The sequence below is a fragment of the Poecile atricapillus genome, chromosome Z (genome assembly GCF_030490865.1).
Source record: "Poecile atricapillus isolate bPoeAtr1 chromosome Z, bPoeAtr1.hap1, whole genome shotgun sequence".
Taxonomy (NCBI): domain Eukaryota; kingdom Metazoa; phylum Chordata; class Aves; order Passeriformes; family Paridae; genus Poecile; species Poecile atricapillus.
In genome coordinates, this window is record NC_081289.1 from 81,472,084 (window position 1) to 81,489,413 (window position 17,330).

Genomic DNA, 17,330 nt, shown 5'->3' on the forward strand with positions numbered 1-17,330 from the left:
AACTAAAACATATGGACTGAGAAGATGACAGTGCTCTTTATCTTATCCCCCAGTTTGTGTGACACTCTAAACAGAGAGGTCATGATAATGAAAGTTTTGCAGTAGCTAAATATTGCCCTTTTTGAGGGAGTATTTTGTAAAATCTGTGCTTTTCACAGATTTTACAAAATACTGTAAATACTTGTAATGGAATTCAGACCTCAAGCTCAATCAAATTCCACCTGACTGCATGTAGCCTTTTAAATGACCACTATCAAACTGAAAAGTTTCATTCAGTTGCTTAGTTCTGCAGTGGGGTTTACTTCTTATGAGGCAGAAGAATGCAATATCTACTGAAGCCCCTCTAGCAATAGCTGTCAGAACCCTGTGAAGCTCACCCACGCTGTTGGCATGTAAGTAGAGCAACTCAGAAATCTGACAGCATCATTGCAGGAAACTGCTGGAGCAGCCAAGGGAGCATTTTGAACACAGGGTGGGCATGGCTCATTGAGCTCATCACAGGTCATCAAGCCCATCCCCTGGCCCATCAAATGTTTAGAAGCAGGGCACTGAAACATCAGAGGAGGTTTTTTAACTCCTCTGTGTGTAATTGCAAGCCTCTTTTAGAGCTTCACTGCTCTGGTAGTTATGTACTTTCTGCCACCAAAATTAATGAATTGTATATTTGCACCTATCTACAGATATACTCACATTTTCTTTAGTTTCAGTAGAGCTACTCAGCCTCCTGACCTACTGACCATTCACAACTATAGAGGCTACTCACATCTTCCTCCCAGATTCCCTAGCAATGCATTGACCTCACTTCCTGGTGATACACTTAATGGAATCACATAATTCTAAAAGTTAGTACATTCTGGACTCCTTTCAACCCACAAAACCTTTGGCCTTAAACACTGATAGCTTTTATGCTATTTTATGCTATTCCAAACAGGCTTCCTGAAAGGCAGTTCTGCAGTACTGCCTTCTCAGTCCCAAGGACATTCACCAAATTTCCAGTGCATCCCAGACCCCAGGTTTTTCTGTCATGGTCAGCCTGTGGGAAAACACAGAGGTTAGTGAGCCTAATAAACATACTTATTTTCAAAACCACCACAAGGTTTTTTACTCTTTCCAATTTTCAAAAGGAATACCATAGGATCTCATAGTATTCCCTTTGGAAATAGTCCCAAAATCAATTTACAAAACATTTTTTTAACATTTTGGGTTTTTGTGGTTTTTTTAAATTCAAAGTGAAACTTTTTTCACAAAAAATATAATAATGGGGTTTTCTGACATTGAAACACAGCATTCCCACAAACAAACAAACTAACTGAACTAAACTAAACTAAACGAAAATAAAAATTGTACAAATCTTTATATTAAACTACATGGTTTGCTAGACAGAAACCTAAATTAAAAGAGGTGTTTTGACATGATTAATGGACTATATCCTCTGTGCTGAGAAACCACTAAATACATAACTTGCACTGCAGAGAAGTAGTAATTTTCTCTCGTCATGTAGACAGGGACCTTTCTAGTAACTTAAAATTCCTTAAAGGGTTATTTAATTCCTTTTCTTTATCTCTTGAGCAAATTCTTTTTTGTTTGTTTGGCATTTTATAAAAATAATACTAGACACTGAAGCATTCTGATATTTATTGGAAATAAATTAGGAAAGTTCAGCATTTAGACAGTTATGGATAACTTATCCCATAGCTCTTTCTGATGTAGTTCTTGTTTTCCTTTGACTCCCTTTTGTTATCAATAACAAAACTACATTATCTTTCTGCAATTATATCTGGTTACAGAATTAATAGGTTTAGGTTTGTTGAATGCTGAATTTGATTCATTGGAAAAAGTTACACAGAGATGTGTCATAGCTAGTGCTTTAATGAGAAAACATGGGCTTTCTGCAAAGAGGGAAGTGTCTTGGGAACAATGTCTTCATGAGGTTGTTGCTGTTGAATAGCTGTTAGATTAAGATGAAGCCTTGCACAGAGGGGAAAGACAACTGGTTCTGCCTTTGTCTCAGAAGAGGAAAACCAGTGAAGAGTATAAGAAATGAATTACCAGACTTGTCTCTTCCTGTCCCATTAGATGAATGGAATAATTACTTTTTAATTCCGCAAGGACCAAGCGTCTTTTTAGAACCCTGTGATTCTCAAGGTTGGATAAATCACAATGTGCAAAAATAGGCTCCACACTGAAAAGGAAACTAAAATGTTTAATACTGAGCATGGAAAACCCAGCTTGGATTATCCCATCTCCTGGAGAAATTATTTCTCTAATGGAATTCAACGCTTTTCTACTAGAATTTTCAAGATGGTCATCTTGAAGCACCTAGCCACCCAGCTTCCTAAAGGGTGTGCATTTTGGTGGCTCCAAAACCAGCAGAGAGTCAAGCAAGAAAGATTAGTTTGATCCTGAAGGAAACAAAAATGTGCTTTTTGCACTTAGACGTATCCAATTACATAGCAGGGCAGCTTGCTTACAGCTTGCACCTTCTGAGTCTTCCTTAGGAGGACTGATGCTCTCAGCAACTACTCCTTGCTGGATGTTCTTTACTTTATGTGCTCTTTTATCAGCAGTCATCCAACAGCATATGCAGGCATAAGATATTCTTCAAGAGCTAAATGATAAGGCTTAATGTGACTGACCCCAGTTTTTTTGCCTGAGGTTTCCCTGATAAAAACCCGATGATGCAAAATACATGTTTCAGAGCACAAGACTTATGAGGAGTGTCTGAGGCAGCGGGGTTGTTTGGCCTGGAGAAATGGAGTCTCCAGGGAAACCTAATCCCTTTCTACATCTATGTGAAAAAAGGCTGTAACCAGATAGAGGTCAGTCTCTTATCTCAGGGAACAAGTGACAGAACCAGAGAAGAAGGCCTCAGGATGTGCCAGAAAAAACTTTAAATTGGATATCCGATTTTTTTTTTTTCTCTGCAAGGATGATCAAGCATTGGAATAGGCTTCCCAGGGAAGTGGTAAAGTCACTGTCCCCAGAAGAGTTCAACACTTGTGTAAATGTGGCCCTTGGTGAAATGGTTTAGTGGTGAACACCGAGGTGCTGGTGAACTTAATTATTTTTAAGGTCTTTTGCAATTTTAATGATTTTGTGACTTTGCACCTTGATGTATCCTGACCCAGGTTCTGGGTGACTCTAGAGCTGTTCTTTCACATATCTCAACAACATTGTGTGAGGTTTCTCAGCCTTACTGTAACAGAGAAGAACACAGAAAAGACTTCTTCTAACAAGTAATGAGCTTCCAACATATAAAAAAAATCATAGAAACCCATGGTTTCTAGACTAATGAAATACTGAGAGGAAAGCTGGCTTAAGCTTTGTCCCAACAGAAGTGTTAGAAGAGGAATAAGGAGCACAGAGACTACTTCTAATGCCATTCAAACTCTCAGCCCAGTCCCCACACTTACTCTGTGCTCTGAAACAAAATGCTGAAGAAAAAACTCCAGTGGGTCTTCATTTGCTAAGAAATTCTGAACTACAATTTTGTAAAGGAGAGAAATGCAAGTCTTTCCATCTGGCCTTCTTTCTCCATAAGCTGACCCAAAAAGAAAAACACCATGGTATACTTAACACTATGGGCTCATATTCATTCCAGGTGGGGTCTTCCTATTTCCATATGCTTCCACCTAAGCTAGGTACAGTGTCCTAGCATTGAATGTGCAGGACACTGCTTCAGTATCCTTCTAATAAAACAAGATATGCAAGAGCTTAGTCTTCCATGTACTCACATATCTCTATATGCATATTCACATCTACAAACACACACCTCCCAGTCCAAACAGATTTGAAAAGAGTGCACTTAACATAAGAAATGGTGGTTGAATGGCAAATCTTATAAACCTGAGGCTATATCTCACAATGGTGAGACTGATGCTTATGTCTTGACATATTAAAATATTTTTCCCCCTCCACCGTTTCAGACTACAGTGGGTAGGTTTGCCCCACCTGTCATTGTTTCCAGAGATATCTCTGCTGCTGCATAATTTAATCATTCCAGCTGATGTGTCAAGCAGTTAAATGTATTATTAGTTTTAAATGGATAGGACAGTTTACACTTAAATAAAAGGCTTAGGTTTAGGTGTTTTAATTGTTACACACAAGAAAAAAAAGTGAAAATGGTTGTTCACATTTCCTTATCTGCTGCCTTAGTTCTGTTCAGAAAGATGTTCGAGTATCCACCAGCTTGTTTGTATTGCTCACAACATGTATCTAAAATCTGAGAAATGCACACTGGAAAAAGGCAAATGGAAAAATGTGTAACACCACATTTCCGATTAAGTCTTGTTTGAAGCCTAGATGGCAAATTCAAATATAAATGGCACGATGTGAAACAGACACACAAGACTTTTCAATTAATTAATCAAGTGCAATAGTGCTAAATTTTTAGAGTTAAGACAAAGAGTGCTACACAGGGGTTTCAAACTTGTTCAATGTAAGTTCTCCATGAGGCTCTTTAAGAAAGAGACTCTGGGAGTAGTATTTTAGAGTGGTGCCTAGTGAATCAGTGATTTAAAGTAATTGGAGTCATGAGACAACTCTCTGAAGATGCACCCTTGAGACCTTGCTTGGTTGATCTCTTCGAAGGCTGAGTCCACCCTAATCCAGCTGTTTCTGATACCAAGTATAACATTAAAAACTGTTCTAAATTTTGATGGGATTCCTGCTGCGCTATGATATCACATAAGCTTCTGCACCGAGGCTAGTATTTAATTCTCTAAGAAAAAAATCTCTGCAGGACATCTTAGAAAATTCTACACCTTGAGTGTTGAATTTCCCAGGTGGTGTATTTGCTCTTGTCTTCTGAAAGTAGTATCCATTCCTGTAAAAAAAGTAAAATAAAAAAATAAAATATGCCTTACTCAAGTGTATTTCTGCCTGCGCAGAATAAAGGAAGTACTTCACCCATTTTTGCTATGTTGATCCAGCAGAAGAGATAATTTGCTCTTTCTTGTAGAAGATAGATGCTTTACCAGGAGGTAGCTCAGAGGACATAATCATTTCACCCTAAGAGGTGCTGCTATGGAATAAATGATTCAAAATGAAAGTACTGCATTAGGATGCACTCAGATTTCTGAGGAACACTCCTGCCCCTGTGCAAAGGTAGTTCCTGCTTCATATCACAAGCTCAAGTTTGGGTGGGTGCTGTAATTGGTTTCTGCTGTCCTCCTTAAATTCCACACCCTGGAAAAACTACATCTACACAGCTCCCTGTCCCTTTAGATTTGTGCACCATTGGGCATGATTTTCATTGCTTTGGAAATTGCTTAAGATACGCAAAGTAAAGCTGCTCTTGTTTCAGGAAGAGAATAGGCTTAATACAGAAGTATGTGCTCAGTTAAAAACCTAATTTTAATTGCACAAAAATTATTTCTATAATTAAAGTGCAGAAACATTGTTTAAACATGGCCCTGACCAAACACTGACTCTCTTGCTGGTGTCTATTGCAGCTTCAAAAAGTTTCTCCTTTGCCTTTTCTCTCACAAATCCTCTGTAAAATTTTCTGCAGATAGAAATACTGTGATCTAAAATTTTGACCTAACCCTCATATCTACCGTCTCCTATTATCCAAAAAAAAATAGATGTTAAAGCAAAGTTTTCATCATCATAGCAATTTTCTCAGCTACACATCCTTCTAATAAATTACCTCAGTTTGGCATCTGAGAAGTTGCATTAAGTGGATGCACACTGGATTAATCACAAAACAAGTCTCTAGCAGTTAAGCATGCTGCTGTCGATACCTTTCACCCAGGACACCCTTGGGTCTTGAAAAGTGAACCACAGCACACTTTCCATTTACCTTTGCAGTCTTCAGTATTTGGAAGCAAATTTATCTTTGGTAAACTGCAGCCACCCCCAAGCCCAAGTCTATTGACCTAAGAGTGAGATCCTAAGAGTGTATCTAGGAACACCTCATAGGACATAACAGCTTCTGTAGAAGACTCTGATACTTATGGCAGAGAGGGCTTATTGATGGAAATGATGTGTCTACCCAGGCACTGACAACAAAGATTATCATCCACCAAAAGCAGAAAGGCAGCTGAAGAGCTGCAGAAGAAATTGTCTTGATAATAAAACCCAAAGTGGCTGTGTAATGTAGCACCCACTGAAGTTCAGAAATAGCAGTATCAATGGATGTGTGATAAGGCAGAATCACCTTTCGCTCTGTAAAGAAGTCACACGCGCTGATGTGCACACAAAATATTATTTGTGTATACAGCAATTGTGGGATGAGATTTTTAATAATCATTAGCTTTCATCAAAATAGTATTATGTTCTATGCATGCTGAACACCGAAATCAGATGCATTTGGGAGGTGAGATGCAGATGCAGGTCTCGTATATGACCTTAAATTTGCAGTTAATGTGTGTGACATACCAGATGGTATGAAAAAAAAATCATAGTTTCTTTCCTGTAGTCTACATGTTTATTCTGTCTCTGAGACAACTGTATTCCTTTGGTCCTTCAAAGAGTGTTATCTCCAAAAAAGACCGAAATATAAACTCTGAGGAAGCAGAAAGTATATGTAGGTAGGTGTGTAGCTCATCTGTAGATCATACCTGTACACTCGGCAGTTGATCCCATGCTCACTTTTCTGTTAAGAAAGCTCTTAGTTTGCAACCTATTGGATAGGTGCTCAGGTTATGAAGGAACCAGAAGTTTGGAAAGTGACAAAGGGCACAACAAAAAGTGCACTAATGGGTATGGCTATGAAACCACATTGGATGGTGAGAGCTTCTCATCTTTCCAAGGGCTCCATTAGACTATGTGGCCACTTCCTGAGCATGGCTGGGTTGAAATTTCCCTTTCATTATCCCTCCAGAAAAGAAGATATCTTTAACCTTAGTCATTTTAGAGAGCCAGTTTACAGCAAAGAGACATGAATAGTTGTATTTGCAGAGCAAAGTTAGGAACAGAGAGCAAGACAATTGTTGTGTCTTCTCTGTTGCTGCCAGCAGAATAGGCTACACCAGCCTTTCAAAGCTCTTCCAATCCTTTGACATGAAATCCTCACTTTGCTTCATCCTTAGAATCAGCTACACAACAAAGATATTAGAATGATATCCCATCAGGTTTTGTTTATGTTCTGTTCTGACAAATCCAGCAAAAATTGAAGGTTGGGCTTGTGTGTGTTTATAAGAACATACATTGCAGCTGACACAGAGAGCCATCAACTCACACAGAAGCAGGTCCCAGGAGCAGAAATGCGGTAAAGACTGAAAATATAAGTCAAAACAAGTGAGAATGTACCATTTTCCCCTTACAATAATTATATATGAGGAGGTTTCTTAGCCACTCCCAAGCACCCAGAGGTCTCTTGGCTTGATCGCTGAGTGATGGGCGTCTGTAGTGCTCAGCAGGAGCTAACCCCCAAGGGAATCCTGCTGGCCTGGAACAGGGAGATAAATGTTGATTGAATAAGGCATGGCTCATAAGACTTGTGTCTTCACTCCTCATTGTGGGATGGTTGGTTTTGTTATAAAACTAATTAGCATACATGTGGAAGTACTTTGTGGAAGCAGCTTAATCCCAAGCAAATGTGAAAATAAGCCTGTATTTTTTTTAGGGATTGACTTACATTAATTACCTTTTACTTTAAAAAACCTCACAGAGTCTTTTTTTTTTTTTTTTTTTAATAATCGTTTCTTTGTGGAAAAATGAAGAACAGAACACATCTGTAAGACACTGCACATGCAAATTTCTACCATTTCCAGCAAGGATGTGTTCTCCAAAGGCAGAAAGGCTTGGGTTTAAGTCAAAAATGTTATTTCACAACCAGCTAAAGTCAGAGACCTCAGTTTACATCTAGCTACCCAAATTGCTAGCTTAATTCTCAAAAAATTATGACCTTCTGAGAACCAGCGTTAATTTTAGGATCCTATATGTGGATTTAGGTGCCTAAACTTAGCCACACTATCTTACTTTTCCTTTTTTTTTTTTTTTTTTTTTTTAACTTAACTACAGCATTGCTCATTTGCCCACATAAAAGATGTCAGGACAGTTTGTGATCTCAGAAAAAGACTGTTTCACAAAAAAATTTGACCAGCAGCAATGTAGCAAACTTCAGACTGCAAATATCCATAATGAAAGCATTTGGATTTCCAGGGTCTATGTCTGTGTTTAACTTCTGCTTTGGGCATGGCTCTTTGCCAGATCCCAGTCCTCCAGTCGTCCTGTGAGGGATGACATGCACCCTTTGCTGTCTGCTGAGGCATACACTGGAGCTTTTTCACACAGTAGTTTGAACCAGTGGAGGGGATGACCTGTGTTCCAGCCCAGCATGGAGCAGGGGCTTAGCTGGAGCACATTGATGGACCTGGGAATCTGCACTTAGCCCCAGCTGTAAAAATCCACTTGGCACACAACTGGGATCCACTCTATCCCTTATGCTTTTAAAGAAAGACTCTCATCCCTCGTGAGCAATTTTTTTTAAAAAAGGAAGCTGAATTGTCCACACAACTCATTATTATCTCATGGACAAAGTTCCCACAAAATGATCACTGAGCAGGCATCGCTAACTGACCCACTTTGAAGAATTTCAGGCACTACCTGGCAGCAGAAAACTATTATAAATTCATGAACCTGCCTGATGTACCTGCTTCCATCTCTGCTGTGAAGAAGACATAGGAGTGTCCCACAGGACTTCTGCCTGTGTCCCTTTGCCTCCAGCAGCTAGGGATAGGTAAAGAGAGCAGAGATGTATTTGTGGATCTAAACATTACCTCTCCCTCCTAGTGTGAAGGGACAGAGAACCAAAATTCCAAAGGTATCTCTGACCAGGGTGTATATTTGGCTCCTTCATGTTGGAGGAAAAAAGGACCTTTTGTTTCATGACTGCTGCCTGCCTCTCTCTTGTGTTGGAGGTCACAGGTTAAGGAGGAAGGTGTACATTGGCAGGCTTGCCTTGCAAGTCAAAAAGTGTTAAGAAATGAGATGTGAAGGAGACAGTTCAGGTGAGGAAGATGGGCTTAGCCTTACAAATCTGTGACAATGTGCACCTGGATGTCCAGGGATCATCACAGCTGTCTCTGCGTCTGGGTGCCAGCAGGGACACATACTGTTGGCTCCTCTACAGTCTGGCAGCCAAAGCAGCCTGGTTTGGCCACTGCTAGTGTGACAAAATAAATAGTCATGCATCTCGTTTGTTTTTAACAAATTCTTGAGCTGAGCAGTGGAAGGAGGTCAGGTTGAAACAGTATATACAAGCTTTCAGTTCTTTAAATTAAAAAAAAAAAAACCAAAAAAACAAAAAAACAGACCAGAAACAAGTACAATTTGCCTCTATCCAGAACCTGTAGGAAAACTTGCCATAGCACAAAACCTTTCGATTTTTGCAGAACATACTCTTGTTGACAGTCTCTGGGACACATATTTTACAGCAAGACCACATTGGGCTGAGACTTAGTGGGTCTGTAAATTTCTTTTGCTGGAGATAGTGCATTTCCCACGGAGATGCTGTTACTTCTGCTAGGAAAGAACCAAAAAAAAATTCCAAAACCAGAAACTAACTCTTGACACAAGGAATATACATGAATAAGACTTTTGTATCAAAAAGGGAATATTCTGTAAAATTGTTTTTTTCTCTCGTCAGGCTGCTTTTACTCAAATATAAAATCCAGTCCTTCTTTTGACTTAATTACCTTAAATATTCTTTTTATAACCAGAGCATAGTGTCTATCCTTGTGATTTTCACTAAGGAAATATCTATATTTTTCTCACTCATATTTTACCAGTCCTGAGTGCAGAACCAACACTCTTACCCATTTCTATCAAATGAGCTGTTAATGGATTTTCATGTAAATTTCACTTAAAGCACTACTGTGTTTAAACAGTGCTGAATGCAAAAATAGCTGGAAATCTCAGAAGTGAACATTTTATTTGTAATATGGACTATTTTATCATGTGCTACAACATTTTTTTTTTTGCTCATCATTTATTAATATTTTATATAGCTCATCAAAAATGAAGGTTGAGGTCAATAATTGCTGACACATAAAAGAACAAGGAAAAGGACAAGCAAGGGCATTATCCAGAGCATTGTGGACTAGCAAAACCACTCAGATTTTCTTTGCACACCTTGAAACACAGCAACCACTTAAAAGGCCCAAGTCAAGGAAAAGGAAAGGCTTTTTTTTTTAAATAATCAATGTGGTTTCCAGCTTCATGTAAACTCACATGAGCTTCAGAAAGTATCTGTATTTTTATTTGCATCAGTTTTTACTTATCAGTTTTGTTCTGTAGTCTATCTTTGCTTTGGTGCTGGGGAGCCTCATCTCGTCTGAGCAGACTGGTGAGTAGAAGACAGTTTTTCCACTTGGCTCAGAGCCCCACACTATGAATTGTTGACATGACTGTGTTTAATAATAATTCCTGCTGATTCCGTTGTGGAAAAACTTACTCTTCATAAGCTGACTAGCTTGTAGTGCCAGTGCATGTGTGTGTAATTTTTTTTTTCCTCTTTTTAAGGGACTTGGGCCCTGGTTTAGCAAAGGCTGCTTGAGCATGTGCTGAAAGCTAAACATACTTGTTCCCACCTTTATTTAGCAAAGCACTTAAGTATGTATTGAATCTGGCTGGCTTCAAAGGGGTCTCATATGCATGCTGAAGTGCTTGTTGATTCAGTCTCAGCTCTCAGGAGTAAATTCTAGATCACATACTCTCTCAAGCCTACCTACAACTGCCTCCCCAACAGCAAGATTTATGCCTTTCACTACAATAGACTTAACAATTTACAAGTTATCACATTTCCCCTAGGTGAATACATTGTGTATTTCAGAAAACTATACCAAAGATATGATCAGAACTACCTGTCCAGAGCAGTCAGTGATCCACTTAATCTGAATTTCTGTGTCACTTCATAATGCAGCAGGGGGGAAAAAAGAAAATCTATTAAATGAGTCCATAACTGTTATACAAAGGATACCAATGGTTCCATTTCAATTACATCACAGTTTTCCTCTAATAGATATACTCTCCCTAAATAACAAAGGTGCTTCTACCTTCAATAAAAATAAAGGAACAAGAACCATGTTTCTGTATGCTGTGGTGTTTAACACATACCTTTTAAAGGACTGTATGCTACTGAAATATTAAAATACAGTACACACAACTTCTTCAAAATTTTCATCAGCTCTCTGTAAAAATAAACAAATATAAAACCTTATTGGGTCTAGAAGGAGGAGTTAGAAGTGGGAATTGGGTCAACTCCTTATTTAGGGTAGCAGTCAAACTTAAACTGCAACAAATGTTTTCAAATTACACACTTCCTCTGACTCCAGAAGAAGGACTTATTTCAAGCAAACAACAAAATTGGACTGTACTGCATTTCCTTAGTTTATAAGTTCTTAGCATCCTTTTAGATTGCCAGCCTATTAAGAAGGATTTTCAAAAACTGCTGTCATTGTAGCTGGAGCTGTCAGGGCTTGCAGTGAAAATGTATAATTTCTTTTTATTCTAGGAAGCACAATTTTGTAAAGAGCAATAGGCAGTAAAGAAGCAATTATCTAATAATTCTTTTTTCTAAAAGTGATGATTTACAGACACACACCTTACCAAACTATTTTTCTTTGATTTTTATATCTGTTTAGACTGTTACATCTGTTTTGCAAACACCAGGTACACGGTTTTATGGTTGGAACACCTAAGTAACACTGTTGTCTTACACCATTTCCTGGATACTACTTGCTTGGGTACCAAATACAGGCTTAAATCCACACAAGGAAACCAGGTAATTTGCAGTCATGGCAGAATCTACAGCTCCTTAAAGGTTTCTAGGTTCTCTGTAAAACTTAAGAGAATAAAAAGGGCAGGTAGCAATTTCAATGAGCCAGTGAGAATCCTCTTTCTCAAAAAAAAAAAAAAAAAATTTAAGAAAAGAAAGTAACTTAAATCTTGTTCCTTTTTTGTTCTAACCCACCTTCCTGAGCTTGCTGTTTGGCTGTTCTCCTAGGATGGCTGGAAATGTTGCCATGAGCCTGGGCATCCTGCTTGCTGAGGAAGACAGCTTGAGCTGTCTTATAGCACATGGAAATCTTCCCTACCACCGCCCTGCTTGGTAAACATATTGGTGCTTTGCAGAAAGAGATAACCAGAAGGTGGCCCAATTCAAATCTACCAGGCATCAGTTTTTTATATGCCTGTTTATCCATGTTGTACAATATGCAAAATAGTGTGTAGCTTCTTTTAGAGCACTTCAGTCTACCTGCACAATTTCAGAAATTCAACCCTGGTTTTCAGGAAACAAGTCATGAACAATTAGGCCATTAGGGTTAGACACTGCTCTAAATGACAGATTCCAGCCCAGGATCTTTGCTGAGAATAGATGCTGTATCATCACCAAATTCCCTCTACCTCCCTAGTATCTGAGCTAGCAAAACCTGACCAACTTGTTGTTGTTGTTGTTGTTGTTGTTGTTATTTCATCAGATTCCTACAAAATTCCAGAACTTGTTAAAAGGGCAGGTCAATGAGAAAAACTTCACTGGTATAGAGATAGAGGAAAAAACAAATACAGCATTGATATTTTTGCATGCACATGTGTATTTAGGTTCATGCAGTTAATAATAAAATGGTCCTGCCACTAAGGAGCGTTCTGTAAAACATTTACATATATCAAACTGATTCATTATTAATATAGTTCCAAACTATTTTCCTGAAAGGACCATTTACTTCCATTCCCCATTAATAGGAGTGACCTAATTGAAAGCTAAACTTGTGGCCCTGTGCTTTCTAGGTTTAGAAACAAAACCTACCTTCCCCATGCTAAATCAAACATCACAATGTCAAATGCTCTGCAGACATTTCCCTCAGGAATCTGAAAGGCTAATTAGGGTGAGCTTCACCATAAAGAATACAGTTGTTAAAACAGCTTTTGTACACACTGGAATAATGATCATTCTCGTACAGACGCAGTGATTTGTTGCTGCAATTTGCAGCCATGTATCTCTCAGGAGCTAATTCGGATGTTGTTATTTATTGCACGTATGATTATTAATGATATCTTAGCAACTGCTGGAAGTGACTGGTTTCACCTCAGGAAATAAAGTATTTTAGCTCAGTGTTTACAGACCTAAGTAGATAACAGTTTCTGTAGAAAATCAGTTCTTCATTTGACCTCCCCCTCCTCTAACTGAGAGGTCTGTGCCATCTGTCATTATGAAATAAGAAAAAAAAATCAAACCTGTCAATTCTTCTTTGTATTGAAAAGTTTATTACCAGGAAAAAAAAAAAAAAGAGGGTTTTTTTAAATGCCTCTGAAAAGAAGAAAAAAAGTAGTATTGTATACAAATGTATATACATAAATAAATACTGTGTGTAGAATATAGGACCAAGTTCTCAGATCATTTGTAATTTTTGACAGGGAAAGTGAAAATACTTCTTTGTATTGAAATGAAAGTACTTCTTTTTCAATTAAAAATGCTGCCGATCTGCAGAAGCGCTTGCAGAAATTAAAACCTTGCAAGATCTCTTACATATTTCACAGTACTCTTACTTCCAATGGCTTATGCTTTTGTGTTTTATGCATCAAAAATCAGTAGTTTTCTATTTTGTGATATTCTATCAAGTTGTTGCTGAAGCTACATTTAAACTGAGATATTCTCTCTTGATATCTGAGGGGAAAAAGGAGTGTAATCAAGAAAACCAGATGAGCTCATTCTGACTAATTTTGATCCCATTTGAACACTGAGTTTCAAAGAGTGACTATAGCATGGCCTTTATTGGAGATGTGCTCCCCTTAGAAGAGATTGGGAAAAAATCATGGGAGTTCAGATTAATCCTAATAAAACAAAGAATAGTAAGTGGATTGGTCTCTTTAGCTCTTGCCTGAAGTCATCTTGTTTGCAGCTAAGTCTGGTCCAGGAATTTTCCCTGTGTAGGTACTGGGAATCCTCTGAAGGACAGCAAACATGAGTTTTGAATATGAGCTCCTTATAATTTTACTGAGACTAAAGTGATAAAACAAGAAAAGGTGTGATAATGGTAGATTTTTCAAGGGAGACAAAAAGCCAAAATATTTTAGTGACTACACAAGATATGCCCTTTTGTAGCCACAGATGTTAAAAGAAAATCTGAAACATCTTTTTTTAAAATTATCTAATAACTAACATCAACAAATAATTAGATATTAGTATATCTAAAACATACAATATTATAACATTTAAAATTATCCTGATTGCTTTAGTAAACCTTTCATGATCAATGTCAAATAACAATGCTAGAACAAAGAGAAAAAAGAAAAGAAATCTAGTGTTCACTGTGCAGAGCTATGTTAATCTCATCTGTATATTAATATATTAATGAAAAACAGTGATCTCTAGTTAACATCTTACATAATTTCCTCAACAATAGTTAACAGTGGCTTACTTTCTGCTTTCCTTTAAGGATGAGTGTGTTTGAAAAATTTCACCTCAGCCTGACAGTGTTTTGTAGTTACTTGTTGTAAAAAAATCTCTAAAAATACTAAAAATCATTTGGTCTATCAGCCAACAGTAACCTGAGTTATATTAGTCTAAATTGATAGTAATGATACCAGAAACTACAGAATCTGGTTTAGGGTCTAGGATGGTTTAAATATGTAAGTATCTGACTTTTTCTTGAAATAAAAAAACTGGATTTGGGTTTATGGTATTCTTGATCCTATCTTGTTTGCATTCTCATGGGCTTTTAAGAATTTGCATGAATGATGCAAGCTAGCTCAAAAACACATATTTACATAAATGTGCAGGCAGGCAGTACCACAGAAACTCACATACATTTATTCCTGTGTCATATATACGTTGACAAAAATTTCTTTTCAACCCATCCTCCTATTCTGCAGAAAGGTGCAATACTTTGTGGTCAGTTAAGGTGTTTGTGGTTATTAAGAAAACTGTAAACTTTAGAAATTTTCACAAATAAAGGATTCATGGAGTGAGGCTTTTCTTCTGTAGACATCATGTATAAAAAATTTTCCATAATAAATCAGAAACAAACCAAAACCTCTTCACAGACACAAACATAAAAGGCAGCAGATTTGTCAAAACATTTGTTGTGAATTGTTTATCTAAGTGTGATGCTTCATAGCTTTCTTCTTCAGTGTAATTTGAGAATCATGTGAGAAGAATTATCCAAAATATCAAAGATTTTACTTGTTAACATTCTAATATTTGCATGTGCATATATTGTGCTTAGACATACATTTCTGCCTTGCTATTTTGCACAAAGCACACAGACCTGCACACTAGTGGAAAAAAAAATTATAAAATATTCAAGTATCTTAAATTATAGTGAACAGTGTCTAAAAAGGATATCTGATAGATGAAATGACAGAAAATTCTGAACACTTTCTGGAGTTGTCCGTGGTTTGAAATGATAATTTTTGAGAACAGTTAATGCCACAGGAGACGAAAGTCCACCTTGATCCATTGCAAAGTAACCTTTTAGCATTCTTCCTACTTTGCCATTATGCCATGACAGTCAGATTTATGTAAGAAAGCAGAATTTTGCAGCTTCTGTCATTAGACATACAGAGACAGTAAGGTTAGTATATTATTTACATGTTTTTTGTTGTTTTATTGTTTGATTTGGGGGTTTTTGTTTGGTTTTTTTTAAGGAAGAGTACTGTAATACTTAAATACTTGAGTACCTAAGCACATTGTTCCCAAGAGGCTCTGTAAAGATTTTGGGGCTGAGTAGCAAGAAAGCCTTCAGGACTGACTATCCCAGTATAACTGAGCAGACAAGGTTTGAAGGAAAGCAATGAGCCTGCATATTTAGACTATGAAAACAGCATCAGATAAAACAAGTGAATATCAGGACTGAAAAGGCTGTAGGAATTTGCAAGCAGATGTGAAAAAGCATACCAGAAAATGTCAAGAAAAGTATAACAAGCACTGGTTGCAGAGATTAGGGTGATAAATATGTGTATGATGAGCACTGTGCTTGACCTTGCTTTCCTAGGAGCAGCCTTGCAAGCAAAAGCGTAAAAAAATTGCCTCAAATCCTCACCACTACAAACAAAAATATAATATAAAAATAGTGATCAATGTCTGCAAAAAATCTTGGAGTCAGAATGTAAACAGAGGATACTAGGTAAATAGAACCATGGCTGAAACCTGCCTCTGGAATATCTTGGTCGTTGCTGTTTTATCAGAACTTGGGCAAATCGTTCTGCTCTTTAGAAAGGAGAACAAATGAGCAGCAATTTTCAAGAGATTGTATGAAGAATGTGAAGAAAATAGTTATGGTAAGCATTTGGAAATGCTTTCCTGAAAGTACGAACAAGGAAAGTTGTTTTGGAAGTGCAGGTTCATCTTTTTGATGTGCAGGTAATAGCAAGTTTGTGTGTATGGCATTTACACAGCAACAAGTCATGCTGCATCAGGTGCTGGCCCCGAAACACTGAGTGAAGCTACTGCTCTCCAGTGGGAAACTCCCACATGGTGTTGGGGGAGCACTGCAATCTGAGGGGGTGTTCATCAACTCCCTGCACTCACTGAAATGAGCAGGAAGAGCAAATGGCCAGGAGTTCCTGAGCTGGAAACCATTAAAATTACAGCAGCAGAGAGAAAACAAGCAGCTCTTTAGAAAAGGTTGTAGAAGGCTTCTCATCAAGGTGTCTGTGGCAGCCATTAGTTATGGGATCTCCTGGAGGGTCACCAGCATCAGTATTGCATGCTTTGCCGTCGGATCATAGTTTCAATATTAAGCAGGGAAAGTCCTTCCCTGCAAACCATGGGAGCAGAAGTTGCCATAGTGTGAAGTAACGTCCTTCCTGGTTTCCACCTCTTGTGCTGGACTGCAGCTGTGGGGGAGCCTTGTGGGGCTGTGTAGGAATGTAAGTTTGGAGGGATGAATGCACCCTGCCTTTCTTATAAAACTCTTTCAGGGGTTGGCCAGCATCTCTTGCTTAAAAAACCAGTCTGAGGGAGAGACCTTTCTGTTTCATATTTTCCACTTAATTTGTAATTACTTTGTTTGCTTATGGCCACTGATGTGTGTTTTGATAGTACAAAACCACTGCCTTATCTCTTGAGGAAAAAGTTAGCTCATGCTTCATTTCAAAACCACCATATAATGGTCAGTCTCAGCATCCAATTTTTTTAACTTGTATGCTTGGCACTGTGATCACCTCATGGAAACATTGATTCCCAGTTAATCATGTCATGTAGTCTACTGTTATATGGGCTATCCATAAAATAATTACAGGCTTCCTGTTCAGCAGTACACGCTCCCCATTAAGTATCTGATTATATATTCCACTGACTTGTAAAACAACACAAGCATGAGATGTAAATACATATATGCATACTCTCTTTTTAAAGAGATTATTTCTATTGAAAGTGGACA